The sequence below is a fragment of the Mus caroli genome, unplaced genomic scaffold (assembly GCF_978045245.1).
Source record: "Mus caroli unplaced genomic scaffold, Mus_caroli_1 scaffold_15, whole genome shotgun sequence".
In the NCBI taxonomy this organism is placed as follows: Eukaryota; Metazoa; Chordata; class Mammalia; order Rodentia; family Muridae; genus Mus; species Mus caroli.
The window spans coordinates 15,703,811-15,719,161 of record NW_028227270.1 but is presented as its reverse complement, the minus strand read 5'-3'; positions in this window follow the sequence as shown (position 1 = coordinate 15,719,161).

The following is a 15,351-nucleotide window of genomic DNA, read 5'->3' as shown; positions in this document are numbered from 1 at the left end:
CAGGATGCTTTAAATCTTGGTAGAACATTTAGTGCTGCATGATGTGTCTTCCACATGTTTCAAAGTAGGCTAAGTTTTTAAATTTTATATATTTTAATTAGCTTTGATTAGTTAATTGTTTTATGAGTCGCTGTCTTAGGTTTAGGTTGTCTAAAAATCACTGTTTCAGAAGTTGGGCCCATTCTCTGTTTAATTTTAGGTAGAACCATAATTTTTAAAAAAAAATCCAATAGATTGTTGATTGTAAAATCAATGTGTTACTAATAGATAAAAATAAGTTTTCTGTGTGCTGAGGTCAGCTTGCTTCTTCTAGAACAGCCAAACAAGGAACCTAGTTGGACAAATAGGATTTTATTCTTCTTCATAAATTTATGAAGCTCATGAAACAATCTAAACATAGAGGCTGAGCTCATGGGCTCTAAAAGAGAAGCAGATAGTGGCAAATTTTTGCATCTCTGCTCATTGACTACTTCCCCTGATACCTTCCTCACAGTGGTGAAGATGAAAGCAGATGAGACACACAGAAAGAGAACTTAGGGAACTGTCCCCTACAGAACTACAGTGCCTTTTCAATGACAAAATTGTTTAATTACAATTTGCCTTTATGCCACAGTATTTCTGATTTCTCTTACAGTGGGATACAGCTCAAGGGGAGGTCCCAAAGACTGACACTATTACTAAGGCTATGGAGTGCTCACAAAAAGGGACCTATCATGACTGTGCTCCAAAAGATCCAACAAGCAGCGGAAGGAGTCAGATGCAAATATTTGCACCCAACCAATTTTACAGAAGCAGTTGACCCCTGTAGTTGAATTAGGGAAGGCTGAAGGAAGCTGAGGAAAAGGGTGATCCTGCAGGAGGACCAGCAGTCTCAATTATTCTGGACCACCAAGATCTCTCAAACACTGGACCACTAAACAGACAGCATACACCAGATGATATGAGACTTCCAACACACATACAGTAGAGGACTTCCAGGTCTGTGTTCATTCAGAGATAATGTACCTAACCCTAAAGAGACTGGAGGCCCCAGAGAGTTAAGAGGTCAGGTGGGGTGGGGAGAAGGTCTGGGATGTGGAACAGTCGGAGAGTGGATGGGAGGGGTCAGGGGATGGAATATGGAGTGTAAAAAATAAATTTAAAAAATTTTAAAAGTAAAGAAAAAATAACTCTAGTACAAGGCTGCTATTCCATCCCAACTTAGTATATTAACCAAGACATACACAGAAGGACAAGGGGACCTCGTGAGGGCTCTCAGAATACCATCTTGTACAATCTTTCAGGAAAATAATCTTTCTTTTACCCATTATCAAACTGAAAGCAAGTAGAAAGTAATGGAAACTTGTTTTGCTTTGTTTTCCTTTTTAAATAATATGCTCTCCGAAGCTCAGGATGATTAATTGATTTTGTGGGAGTTTAGACTTTCTTTTTGATATTGGATTTCTTTTCTTGCTAAAAGTCTTATAAAAATCATTCGAATATCTTGAAGAAGTAATTCAGATCCTGTCATGGGACTGATTGTGTTCCTTCCAAAAAGCAGACAAAACAGCAGGCATCTTTTGGAAATCACTCCTGTTCTGTAAACCAACAATGTAGAAGTTGCCTTGAAACAGAATGACAAAGTGCTGTGATTTAGACAGAGCAAAGTCTATGGACTCAGATGACCCATGTTTGAGTTCCTTCTGTACTGGTCCCCAGACAGGGAATCTTAGGTACTTTGCCTTTGCCTCGTATTTTCTCATATATAATATGGATATTTGGCATCTTCCCTTTATTGTGAAGTTTAAATAATTTAATTCACAAAGAATTGGCATATTACTGGGATTTAGTTAGCTGATTTTCTAACTTTCATGCATATATAAATACAGTGAGGAATTTGTCCAAATGAAAAGACTGATCCAGGAGTTCTGGGATGGCCTATCACCTTAGTTACTTTTCTATTGCTGTGATAAAAACAGGCAGCTTATAAAGGAAAGAATTTGATTTGTGGTTCAGAGTTTTAGGTCATAGAGTCCATGATCATCGTGGTAGCGAGGCTGACAGCAGGTAGCCAGGCATGGTGCCTTAGCAGTAGCTGAGAGCTCCTATTTGGAGACAAAACCAGAAGGCATAGAGAGATTGAAAATCATACAGGGTTTGAAAACCTCATTGTGTGACCCAGTGACTCACCTTTTCATGGAGGCCACACTTCCTTATTCTTCCCAAACTAAAGACCAAGTATTTAAAACCACTAGCCATTATTGATCAAATCACCACATTTGTGAGTCTGCAGTTTTAGCAAGCTTCCAGGGAGGCTGGAAGACATTGCTTCATAGGCCACACTTTTGGTAAAAGGTAGGTGAAATTAAATGCAGGCTCTCTCACCTTTTAGCTCAGTGATATCATACAAATGACAGCCCCCTTTGTCTTTGTTACTTGATCTTAAAATTGAAAGATAACATTGATGATTTTCATAGGTACTTAAAGACCAGACTGATGTCTGTATAGTTTAGAAGAGTGTTACAAAACTCAACTTTCCAAGTACTTAGTTTACTGAACCTGGGAGACATAGACATAGACCTCAAAGGTTGTAATTGGTAATGAAAGACCCTGGAAAGCATCTAGAGTTCTGCTTCTGGTGGCTTGAGTATGACATTGGCCCTTTGTACAGTTTTCAGAAACACCATCAGTGATGGGCCACTAAAGACAGATTTTCTAGTAACCTAGTTTGACAGTGAATCAGCTTTCCAGGGTTATACATAGGCAAACTCTGTGGTAGGAGGACCAGCTAAGAGAGGCTTCTGATATCCATGTGAACAGAAGAACAAAAACTCTCAAAAATCTCAAAAAACAAAACTTTTAAAGAAATTTATTTCAAAATCAGTAATAGTTCTACCGTTTGAGTATAGAAATATAAATCACCTTGAAGAAAACACAGTAAGTTTAATGACACTGTGAGTGGTGGTGACTTCTTAGATACAGTAGTAGTCACTGGTGCTGAAAGAAGCAAGCCATAAGGCAGAGATTGTTTTAAAAAATGTTGTCAATTCCACAAAATACAACTAATCAAAATGCATCCACTACCAAATGATACACCAACAATGCGACTCCTGTGCCTAATGCTCTTGAAATGTAAATGAAGAAAATATCCAATAAAAAAAGAAATTAAAAAAAATAGTTATTCTTGGGTATTCTAAGTTTCTGAGCTAATATCCACTTATCAATGAGTACTTATCATATGAGTTCTTTTGTGATTGGGTTACCTCACTCAGGATGATGCCCTCCAGGTCCATCCATTTACAAAACACATGAAACTCAAGAAGAACGAAGACCAAAGTGTGGACATTTTGCCTCTTCTTAGAATTGGGAACAAAACACCCATGGAAGGAGTTACAGAGACAAAGTTTGGAGCTGAGACGAAAGGATGGGCCATCTAGAGACTGCCATACCCGGGGATCCATCCCATAATCAGCCTCCAAACGCTGACATCATTGCATACACTAGCAAGATTTTGCTGAAAGGATCCTGATATAGCTGTCTCTTGTGAGGCTAAACTGGGGCCCAGCAAACACAGAAGTGGATGCTCACAGTCAGCTATTGGATGGAACACAGGGCCCCCAATGGAGGATCTAGAGAAAGTACCCAATGAAATAAAGGGGTCTGCAGCCCTATAGGTGGAACAACAATATGAACTAAACAGTAACCCCCAGAGCTCGTGTCTCTAGCTGCATATGTCGGCATCATTGGAGAGAGAGGCCCATTGGTCTTGCAAACTTTATATACCTCAGTACAGGGGAGTGCCAGGGCCAAGAAGTGGGAGTGGGTGGGTAGGGGAGTGGGGGGCAGGGTATGGGGGACTTTTGGGATAGCATTGGAAATTTAAATGAAGAAAATACCAAATAAATAAAAAATAGTTATTATAAATTGGATTAAGTGTCAATTAAAATAATTTTTTTTTGAGAAAGAAAAGTAGGGAGGAGGATTGTAATAAGCAGAGGAACAGAGAATTTGCTGTGAAATTGAGTCTCCTGCAAATGTCAGAAAAGCTACCAACATGACTGCCGCCTATACATGAGATGAACAAGGATACCTAGAATATTTGTGCTAACACAGAGGAGAGGGACAGAGACCCAGGAGACCCCAACCATATACAAAGAACTACAGTTAACTAAAAAATGAAAAGATTTGGAAAAATAGTCTTACCCAGGAAAGAGTACACCAACTGATTTTCCAATAATAGACAGTCAGTCAGTCCCCCCAAAAGTCAGTTTGTATAAAGTTATAGACACATAACATGATAGGGACTAGGCATGTTGTATGTATGTATTTAAGACTATATGTGTATGTACACATATGTATGTAACAACAAATAGTGAAGAAAGAGGCTATGGGTTTAAAAACAAACAAGGAAAAAATAGAAGGGTTTGGAGTAATGAGTGGGAAAGGAAAATTATGTAATTATATTTCAAAAAGTCAAAAGGAATTATTTTAAAGGTTTACATTGTAAAATACAGTGTCAAAAGAATGAAAGCATAGAGAGACGAAAAGGTATATAAAAAGTAGCATAAAGGGTGATTATTTAGATTATACAAACACTCTTAGAAATTAACAATGAGAACATAACTCAATTAAACAGTGACCATAAGGGCCTTGCTTTAGTCTTTTTGCAATTATAATAAAATAAGGGATGAATAAATTTAATAAAGAAAAATGGTTTAATTTTTTTAAAAAGATTTTGAATTAATCCAGAATTGCTCCTGTCAAAAGGAAATATAGGGACAAAGAGTGGAGCAGAGACTGAAGGAAAGGTGTACTGGCTGGTTTTGTGTGTCAATTTGACACAGGCTGAAGTTATCACAGAGAAAGGAGCTTGAGTTGGGGAAGTGCTTCTATGAGATCCAGCTGTAAGGCATTTTCTCAATTAGTGATCAAGGGGGAAAGGCCCCTTGTGGGTGGTGCCATCCCTGGGCTGGTAGTCCTGGGTTCTATAAGAAAGCAAGCTAAGAAAGCCAGGGGAAGCAAGCCAGTGAATAACATCCCTCCATGGCCTCTGCATCAGCTCCTGCTTCCTGACCTGCTTGAGTTCCAGTCCTGACTTTCTTGGTGATGAACAGCAGTTTGGAAGTGTAAGCTGAATAAACCCTTTTCTCCCCAATTTGCTTCTTGGTCATGATGTTTGTGCAGGAGTAGAAACCTTGACTAAGACAAAAGGCCACCCAGAGGCTTCCCCACCAGGGATCCATCACATCTGCAGCTACCAAATCTAGACACTATTGCAGATTCCAAGAAACACTTGCTGACAGGTTCCTGATACAGCTGTCTCCTGAGGGGCTCTGTTCAGAGCCTGACCAATTTAGATGTGGATACTTGTAGCCAACCATCAGACTAAGCACAGGTACCCCAATGGAGGAGTTAGGGGAAGGACTGAAGGAGCTGAAGGGGTTACCAACTCCACAGAAAGAATAACAATATCAATCAACCAGACCCCCCAGAGCTCCCAGGGGCTAAACCAAAAATACACATGGAGGGACTCATAGCTCCAGCTGCATATGTAGCAGAGGATTACCTTATCTGGCATCAATGGGAGGGGAGCTCCTTGTTCCTGTGGAGGCTCAATGACCCTGTGTAGGAGATGCTAGGGTAGTGAGGTGGTAGATGGTGGGTGGGTGAGGGAGCCCTCTCATCTAAGCAGGGGGGAGAGGGGAGGAGATGGGGGTTTAACTGGGAAGAGGGATAGCATTTGAAAAGTAAATAAATAAAATAACCAATAAAACAATAAAAATTGAAGAAAAGAGTAAAAGAAAATTAAAAGATTCAATAAAGAATATGGTTTATTCAGTTCATAATTCTAGAGACTGAAAGTCTAATGTCATGGTTCAGGCTCTAGCAAGTGCACAATGGCAAATAGCAAGAGTGTGTGCAGGAGAAAGAGATCCATTCTTCTGAACAGGGGGATGGAGAGCATCTAGAGTCTCACAATCTCTCTCAAGCCACATTCCAAGTCTAACACATTTTCATATCCCACCATGAGAGCCAATCTCCCAACATATGAGTGTCTAGAGGGGCAAATAACATCCAGATCATGGAAGCCATTACCAGACAACCCACATAAATTAAAAGTGTCAAATAGGACTAGGAAAAGATCAACATAATATAGAATTAGAGATGTAAATTAATTATTAAATGAATGGCATTATTAGTAGTATGGTCAAACCAGAAAACTGACAGCACCTAATGCTGGCAAGACTTTCTGCAGTATCTGCTCCACTCATTGCTGGATAGGATTATGATTTTGTCCAAATGAGAGGACTGATCTACAAGTTCTGGGATGCTAGTGGTGTACATAATCGTATAGCCTCCTTGGAAAAGAATTTGGTGATTTCTAAAAAAAAAAAATAAACAATGTTCTGTCATATAATACAGGAGTGATACATCTTTACGTCTACAAAAGATGCTGATAAAATATCCACCCCAAAACATGCAAATTCATATTTACAGCAACTGCATTTTCAATTGCTAACATCTGAAAATAACTTCAATGAGCTTCAGGAAGTGGATGAACAAATAAAAGAGTATAAGCACACAATGGAATAAAAGGAAATTTTTTTAAAAAGGAAATAAAAAGGGATAAAAGGAAATGAACCATAAAGCCAGAAAGATCAAAACAAAGCAAGAAGCATGTTACTAAGAAATTGTTATGCAGAATGAGAAAGCAATTAGGGAAACAACACCCTTCACAATATTCACAAATAATTTAAAATACCTTGGTGTGACTCTAACTAAAGAAGTGAAAGATCTGTATGACAAGAACTTCAAGTCTCTGAAGAAATAAATTGAAAAGGTCTCAGAAGATGGAAAGATCTTCCATGCTCATCGATTGGCAGGATGAATATAGTAAAAATGGCTATCCTGCAGAAAGCTGTCTACAGATTCAATGTAATCCCCATCAAAATTCCAACTCAATTCTACACAGAGCTAGAAAGGGCAATTTGCAAATTCATCTGGAATAACAAAAAACCTAGGATAGCAAAAACTATTCTCAACAATAAAAGAACCTCTAGTGGAATCACCATGCCTGACCTCAAGCTATACTACAGAGCAATTGTGATAAAAATTGCATGGTACTGCTACAGCGACAGACAGGTAGATCAATGGAGTAGAATTGAAGACCCAGAAATGAACCCACACACCTATGGTTACTTGATCTTTGACAAGGGAGCTAAAACCATCCAGTGGATAAAAGACAGCATTTTCAACAAATGGTGTTGATACAACTGGAGGTTATCATGTAGAAGAATGTGAATTGATCCATTCTTATGTCCTTGTACAAAGCTCAAGTCTAAGTGGATCAAAGAGCTCCACATAAAACCAGAGGCACTGAAATTTATAGAGGAGAAAGTGGAGAAAAGCCTCAAGGATATGGGCACAGGGGAAAAATTCCTAAACGGAACAGCAATGGCCTGTGCTGTAAGATCAAGAATCAACAAATGGGACCTCATAAAATTGTAAAGCTTCTGTAGGGCAAAAGACACTGTCAATAATGCAAAAAGGCCACCAACAGATTGGGAAAGGATTTTTACCAATCCTAAATCTGATGGGAGACAAATATCCAATATATACAAAGAGCTCAAGAAGCTGAACTCCAGAAATTCAAATAACCCCATTAAAAATGGGGTACAGAGCTAAACAAAGAATTCTCAACTGAGGAATAATGAAGGGCTAAGAAGCACTTGAAAAACTGTTCAACATCCTTAATCATAAGGGAAATGCAAATCAAAACAACCCTGAGATTCCACCGCGCATCAGTGAGAATGGCTAGGATCAAAAATTCAGGTGACAGCAGATGCTGGCAAGGATATGGAGAAAGAGGAACACTCCTCTATTGCTGGTGCGATTGCAAGCTGGTACAACCTCTCTGGAAGTCAGACTGGAGGTTCCTCATAAGATTGGACTTAGTACTACCACAAGATCCAGCAATATCTCTCCTGGGCATATATATACCCAGAAGATTCCAACTGGTAACAAGGACACATGCTCCACTATGTTCATAGCAGCCTTATTTATAATAGCCAGAAGCTGGAAAGAACCCAGATGTCCCTCAACAGAGGAATGGATACAGAAAATATGGTACATTTACACAATGGAGTACTACTCAGCTATTAAAAACAATGAATTTATGAAATTCTTAGGTAAATGGATGTATCTGGTGGATATCATCCTGAGTGAGGTAACCCAATCACAAAAGAAGCCATTAGATATGCACTCACTGATAAGTAGATATGAGCCCAGAAACATAGAACACCAAGATACAATTTGCAAATCACAGAAAATCAAGAAGAAGGAAGACCAACATGTGAATACTTCATTCCTCCCTAGAATAGGGAATAAAATACCCATGGAAGGAGACAAAGTTTGTAGCTAAGACAAAAGGATGGACCATCCCATAATCAGCCGCCAAACACAGACACTATTGCATATGCCAGCAAGATTTTGCTGAAAGGACCCTGATATAGCTGTCTCTTGTTAGGCTATGCTAGTGCCTGGTAAATACAGAAGTGGATGCTCACAGTCATCTATTGGATGGAACACAAAACCCCAATGGCGGAGCTAGAGAAAGTAACCATGGAGCTGAAGGGGGTCTGCTACCCTATAGGTGGAACAACAATATGAACCCCCAGAGCTCATGTCTCTAGCTGCATATGTAGCAGAAGATGGCCTAGTTGGCCATCATTGGGAAGAGAGGCCCCTTGGTTTTGCAAACTTTATATGCCTCAGTATGGGGGAATGCCAGGGCCAAGAATTTGGAGTGAGTGGGTAGGAGAGCAGGGCCAGGGGAGGGTATAGGGGACTTTTGGGATAGCATTTGAAATGAAAATGAAGAAAATATCTAATAAAAAATTTAAAAAAAGAAATTGTTATGGAATTTCTGTGCACTCCATGGCTGTAATTGCATGACATCCAGAAAAAGGTGAGTAAGGCAATGCCTAATATAATTTAAAGCAATTAGAGGATGTTAGCCAGAACACCATGGATTTTTAGGTCAAAAATATTCTTCATAGTACTAAAATAATTGAAACAGAATTATAAATTTGTTTAGCCTTAAAGAATATAAAATGCCAAGAATAAAGTCTCATACAGACTGTGAGATTTAAGAGGTTATGGTCTGTCTTATGGTGATTGTCAACTTTAATAAAAGTATTACTGCACTGGGTGGGTGTTCAAGTTGGACAAGTTGTGCATGATTGGAGGATTAAGTGCATTGTAACTTTTAAATAGAGTTTTCTTTTTGAAATTTTACTTTTATTGACAAATACATTTTGGCATTAGAAATAACTAGAAGTTGAGTGTATAAAATCATGAAAGGCTATAAATCTTCAGAAATATAAACATCATCAACCACTAACCATACTCATGACAGGATATTGGGTCAGTGGGAATGATATTCAATACTGTTTGTGTGGCCAGATTATTTTATTTCTGAAGTATGTCATACAGAAGCTGACCTATAGAAGGATTATTGAAGTACATTGCACACTCTGCCCTTTCACCTTGACTTTTCACCCAAAAACCTATTCATTTGTTTCCCCCTTTCTACAGAATGGACAACATACAAGCTTCAAAGGCAGGGTGCTTTTATCTCTTAGCTTAGTAACACATTCTAACCACAGCACAAGGAAACAACTCTTTACTTTGCCCTTGCTGTATTTTGAACTTTGAGCAAACTGTAATTACAGAAGCAATAGTTTTCTCTGTTGAAATGATTTTTAATCTCTGTTAAAGAGCCCCACAGATATAATCCTTGGGAAATACATTAGCTTCTTTGAATACCAAAAAAATGCATGCTCCTGATCAGTCTCAAAAGAATTTTGTCCTTTTAAGACCTGTGGGCAATCAGAGTAAACCACATAAAAGATTATTCGGCGATCTTTGAAGTCCTCAGTTTCTCAGTATCGGTTAAAGCAATGAGATAGATACACTTCACCACAGCAGCCATTAAACAGGAGTATAGGCATCATCAGGGAAGGGAGAAAGAGAAAGGAACCCATTCATTTCAGAGGGGAGGGAAGAAAGGCTGCAGTAACTGAGAAAGTGTTAAGAAGAAAAACATATTATTACATGAAACATGATTAATGAGGAGGCAATGAAGAGAGGATGAGTGACTACCGAGGCAGGGTGGTGTTGACTAGAGAAAGACTCCAAAATGTTATGGGGAAAGCTGGGTATTTAGTTTTTGTTTTATCACAGAAAAAAATTTAAACAACACATAAAGAGCACTAGAAATGAATTTTATTTACAGAATGTACTCAGTACTCACTCAAAGCCAAGAGACTTTTTTGACATGGAGGAATTCTACCACTGAACCACCAATGAATGTGAGTTTCATTTGGAATAATCACAAAATTAGTGCTGGGGCATGGTGGAGGTCATTCAAGAGAAGGTAGATTGAACATGTTGCTATAAAAGGGAAAAGGGGAAACGTAGAACAAGAGGGGTTAAATGGAGATGCAGTTGGAAGGCAGGGTAGAGGAAGAAATGTGGAAGGGATAAATAAAACTAAAGGCCTTTTTAAAAGTCATATAAAAAGTTACTACTACTGTAGAAACTTCCTAAATTATATACTTACACTAGAAAAAAAGAATTTAAATGTACTTGCCCTGTAACTGGTTGACATTAAAAAAAGAAGAATTATAATTACCCTGTAACAGGGTGACAATGTCCCCTACTAAACATCTATAGGTTAACAAATAAAACTCCAAATGCCGAAAAATATTGTTGCATCTTTAAGAGTTGTTGACTAATTAAATCTTATATACTTCAAAACACTGCAGGGTATTGCCAACATTTTTGATTACCCTCTATAACTTGACAGTAAGTTGAAGATGCAACATACTTGGGTAATAGACTATAGAGAATTTAAACTGTGCTTGCCTAGAAGCTCATCCCTACTACATAAGGCTGCTGTTCCCACCTGCCTATTGCTATAGCTCACTGCTGCCAAACAACCAGAAGGGCAAAAGCTGCCAAAACCCCATCCTTGAAGAGCATTTAATTGTACAACGATGTCTACCTGGGTAAAGGAAAAGGAATCCACCTGCTGATAACAAAACAAATTTGTCTTTCTTGAAGTAAAGCCAAACTCATCATACTTCATAAATATCTCTCTATACTTTTGGCTTCCATACACAGATATATTGCTGTCAGCCTTTGTTGACTCTGTAGTAAGAGAAAGTGTTCATCTAAAACTGCATTTTCTGTAATCTCTTTAACAGGTTTTTGTATCAGGGATGTGCTAGGTTTGTATTAAATACACATACACACACACACACACACACACACACACACACACACACACACACACACATTGAAAGGCAGCTGCCTTAGTTACTGTTTTATTGTTGTGAAAATATACAATAACCAAGACAGTTCTTACAAAGGGAAGCTTTTTTGATTGATATATAATATCTTCAATACTTTTTAAAATTCTATTGTTCAGATATCATAAAGTCGTCCTTCAGTTCATGAGACCAGATAGAAAGGTTCTTGAACCTAAAAAGCTGAAAAGATCTTTTTTTTATTTAATTAAAAATCTTTCTGCACTATCCTTTCTGGAATCCTTTACATTGAGATAAACATGCTTCTTGTCACAGCTGTTGTTTTGCTTCTTATTATCATGGTTGAATCATGTCCAGCTACTGCAGTTCTAACAACTTCACACAACATATTTTTAGACAAGTATACCAATAATCTAAGCTTTCTACCAAGCAATATGCAAGACAGTGCATCAAAAAAAGTATATCATTAGCCATTAGTCTCATTTCAGGAAAGAAAACCCCCCTGTGCAGCGCTGCAGCTTTAAAGTCAGTAAAGAATGGGGGATTTACACAGAGTTGCAGTACGTTGAAAGCTGGTATGGTAGAAGATATGGAAAACATCAGAAGCTAGCTAGAAGGGTTTCCATTGATGGTGTAGGTTTAGAAAGAATCCCTTCAAAGATGTATGTCACCCCTCAGAAAGATATTTCTATGAGTTTCTACAGCTCCAGTCGAGTGAATACTTACCCCAAAAGTCTTCTGATTTCTGACCCATTCACAATCTTGCTTATTACAGGACAAGAAGCAGAAAGCCCACGGGTTCCCTAGGCAAATGGCTTAGAACTGATCAGTGTTTAGGCAAATGGAATGTTTAACAAGTTTTACTCAGCAGTGCTTGGCTACTCGTTTTGACAGAAGTATGAGTTATCGAATGCTATATTCACTAAAAGTCAGTGAATAAGCCTTCATAAGGAGGCAAGACCCATTGTCACTGTTATTCTTCTTTCTCAAGACATTATTTTATGGTATATCTTAAAGTATAGCTTCTTAGTCTACTCTGTAACTCTCCCATTCAAAGAGTTTGAGAAAAATATAGTGTTTTATGCTGCTAATCTTGAAACTCTTCCTTACTTAGTATATTAGTTTTTAGTGTTTTCTGTTCCCTTTAGTTTTTATTAATTTCATAATATCATGAGAAACCTTAGCCTACCGATATAATAAGCATCTAAGACAGAACATTGTGAACTGTAGTCTCATGGTCATTTCCTTAGCTGAGATTCAACAATGAACTTTCAGGTCATTTTCAAATGTGTTCTTAAAATTTAATTTCCTTTACTCTTCCTAGTAGCATAAAACTAAGATATCCAAGTTAAATAAGGTCATCTTATTAGTCCGCTTTCTGTGTCTCTCGGCTATTGTGAGGTACTTTGCTGTGCTTTGAAATGTGCTTAGCTTGAGTGCAGTCTGAGAGATGAAAAGCAGGAGTTTTCAAGAGTTATGGAGAGATAGAATCCTGGGTGAAGGCTGATTTTTTTATGATGGACTTAATATTTTTCTTAGCTTAGTGCAACTATGAAAGATACTTGCTGGCTAAAACCTGTAAAATATTTTGATATGTGGCTGGAAGGAAAGCTCACTGATTAAGTGCACTCCCAGAAGGCTGGTGTTCTCAGTGTCCCTGTCCGGTGGTTCAAACCTTCTGTAACTCTAAACAGCAGGGGGTCTGATGGTTATTTTGGGTCTCTGCCTGCACCCCCAAACACATCGTATACATACACAAAGACACACACACACACACATACACACACACATACACACACTCTCAGTAAACCCTTGAAATATTTTAATCTAGAACTATTGTGATGCTATTGTTCATATTGCTATCTATATCAGTGCATTTTCTGTTTTTGTACTTAGTATTAGAGAATAAAAATAGCGTTCTACATACAAACCTATCACTGTTCTGAAATTTCAATTTGTAAACAAACAAACAAGCAAACACAAACAAAAGATTAGTTTCCTACTAAGGTTTCAAGCTTCTGGTATTCATTTATCCTTCATAGATTTCTTGGATCATAAGGTGGCTTTTCTTCTTTAGTGTCACCAAGGGAATGGTGATGAACATTTGCTCCTACAAATCAAGAGGCTCTTAATTTTATTTCTCTTGATATTTATTTATTGAGATATGAGTAACGGAGTTCTAAAAGCATTGTGTGCTAGAGTAGCGATACAGCCATGGCTTTCACTTCTTTCCATGAAGGAGCACTTAAAATCAGGTTGAATTCTTATTTCATTGATAAAAAGTAATTTGATTTTCCTCCTTGAATCTTAAGTTATCTTGTTATTTAAATTATGACAATTTTCACAATCAAGTCTAAATTCATCAAACTCTATAATGCAAATTGGAAAATTTTCCATATCAGAGTTTAGGCAAGCCACTTCTAATTTAAACTGTGTGTCATACAGTCAGCACAGAGCCACACTGAAAAATCTAATTTCCTGTTGGATGATCTAAAAGTATATGTCTGAACGTCACCAGATCTGTATCATACAATATGAATTCCAGAAACCGTGTAGAGGTTTTTTTTTTTTTTTTTTTTTTTTTTGATGGTTCATCTCCAATAAGGAAATGCTAACATATAAATGTCTGTTGTCACTCTGTGACTATGGACTTAGAAAGCATCACAGGGTAGAGTACAGAACAAAGAGGAACGACATTCATGATAGTTTATTCGTACTTAACATACAAGTGAAAATACCAGAATTAAAAGAAATTCCGTTTGGTGAATTTCTGAGAGCTCCGTCTCCTGTGACCCACTGTGATCCGGATCTGTCCAGACTCAGCCAACAGAGCCAGGGCTGATTGCACAGATAGCTGTGAACAAAGATTGGCAGCTGGGAGGAGGATTAGGATTATTTTGTTTTGCATCATAGAGCAGAACTGTGGTTCACTGTCAACATGGACAGGGGTGGCTGAGCTCAGCTTACTTCAAAAAAAGAAAACTCTAAAAATGAGTTGGTGGGCTTCTCTCTGCCCAAACGGTGAGTGTTTATTATTCAAACCTTGTTAAAGACTGAGCTAATATCTGCCAGGGATACTTGAGAGAGAAACTTTACTTTAGCGAAGTATTTGGAATTGATTACAGATTAAAGTTTTAAAAGAAGTTTATATGTTTTTCTTATTATATATATCTGGTACTTCCCTCCCCATGCAGGGACAGTGAGTGACACTTCATCCTTCCATTGAGCTCTCATTTAACTCCCTTTTTTTTCTTCCAGATGAAAACTTACTGAGAAGGAAGGAAAGGGAAGGAAGTTTACTTGTCAGTCATTAGCTTCCTGAACTGTAATGTGTACCACTGTTTGCCCAGTGAACTATGTGTGTGCAATGCCTGTGGAGGCCAGAAGAGGGCGTTACATTTCCTGGAGTTACACAAGGTTGATGTCTATCCTTACAAATGCTGGAAACCCAACCCAGGTTTGGTTCCTCAAAAGCAGCAGTGTTCTTTACTACTGAGTCATCTTTCCAACCTCAATTACAGATGATTTTGATCAGGGAAATGTTCGAATCAGAAGAACTATCAGTGTGATTTACCACAGGATGTTGTGAAATGTTACTTGAACCCTTTTCTCATTAAGGTTACATTTCCAGATAGGGCAGAAATTATAGTAGCAACATCCATGTGTTAAGATCAATGGTTTTGTGATTGATAGAGCTTCACTGGTGTTTGAGAATTAGTTTAGAGATAGATTGTTATGCAATGATAGCGATAGAGAAGAGAATGTGTGTGTTTTGTAGGATTCTGTAAGAAGGGGTTCACAGATATTGTATAGTATTGCTGTTTTCACATGAACTTGACCTCCATAAACTCTTAATTTAAATAAAGACATCTAATAATGGGCCTTGGGGTCCTGCTGCCATACAGTGCAGATTCAGTGACTAATCTGCCCTTTGTGTGGCTTAGAGGTAGTTAGCTGGTTAAAGTTGCCCAATTATTTCTAGGCTGGAGGAGCTCACTGGTGATGACTGCTACACTTGGCAGGAGAGTGTATAATATAG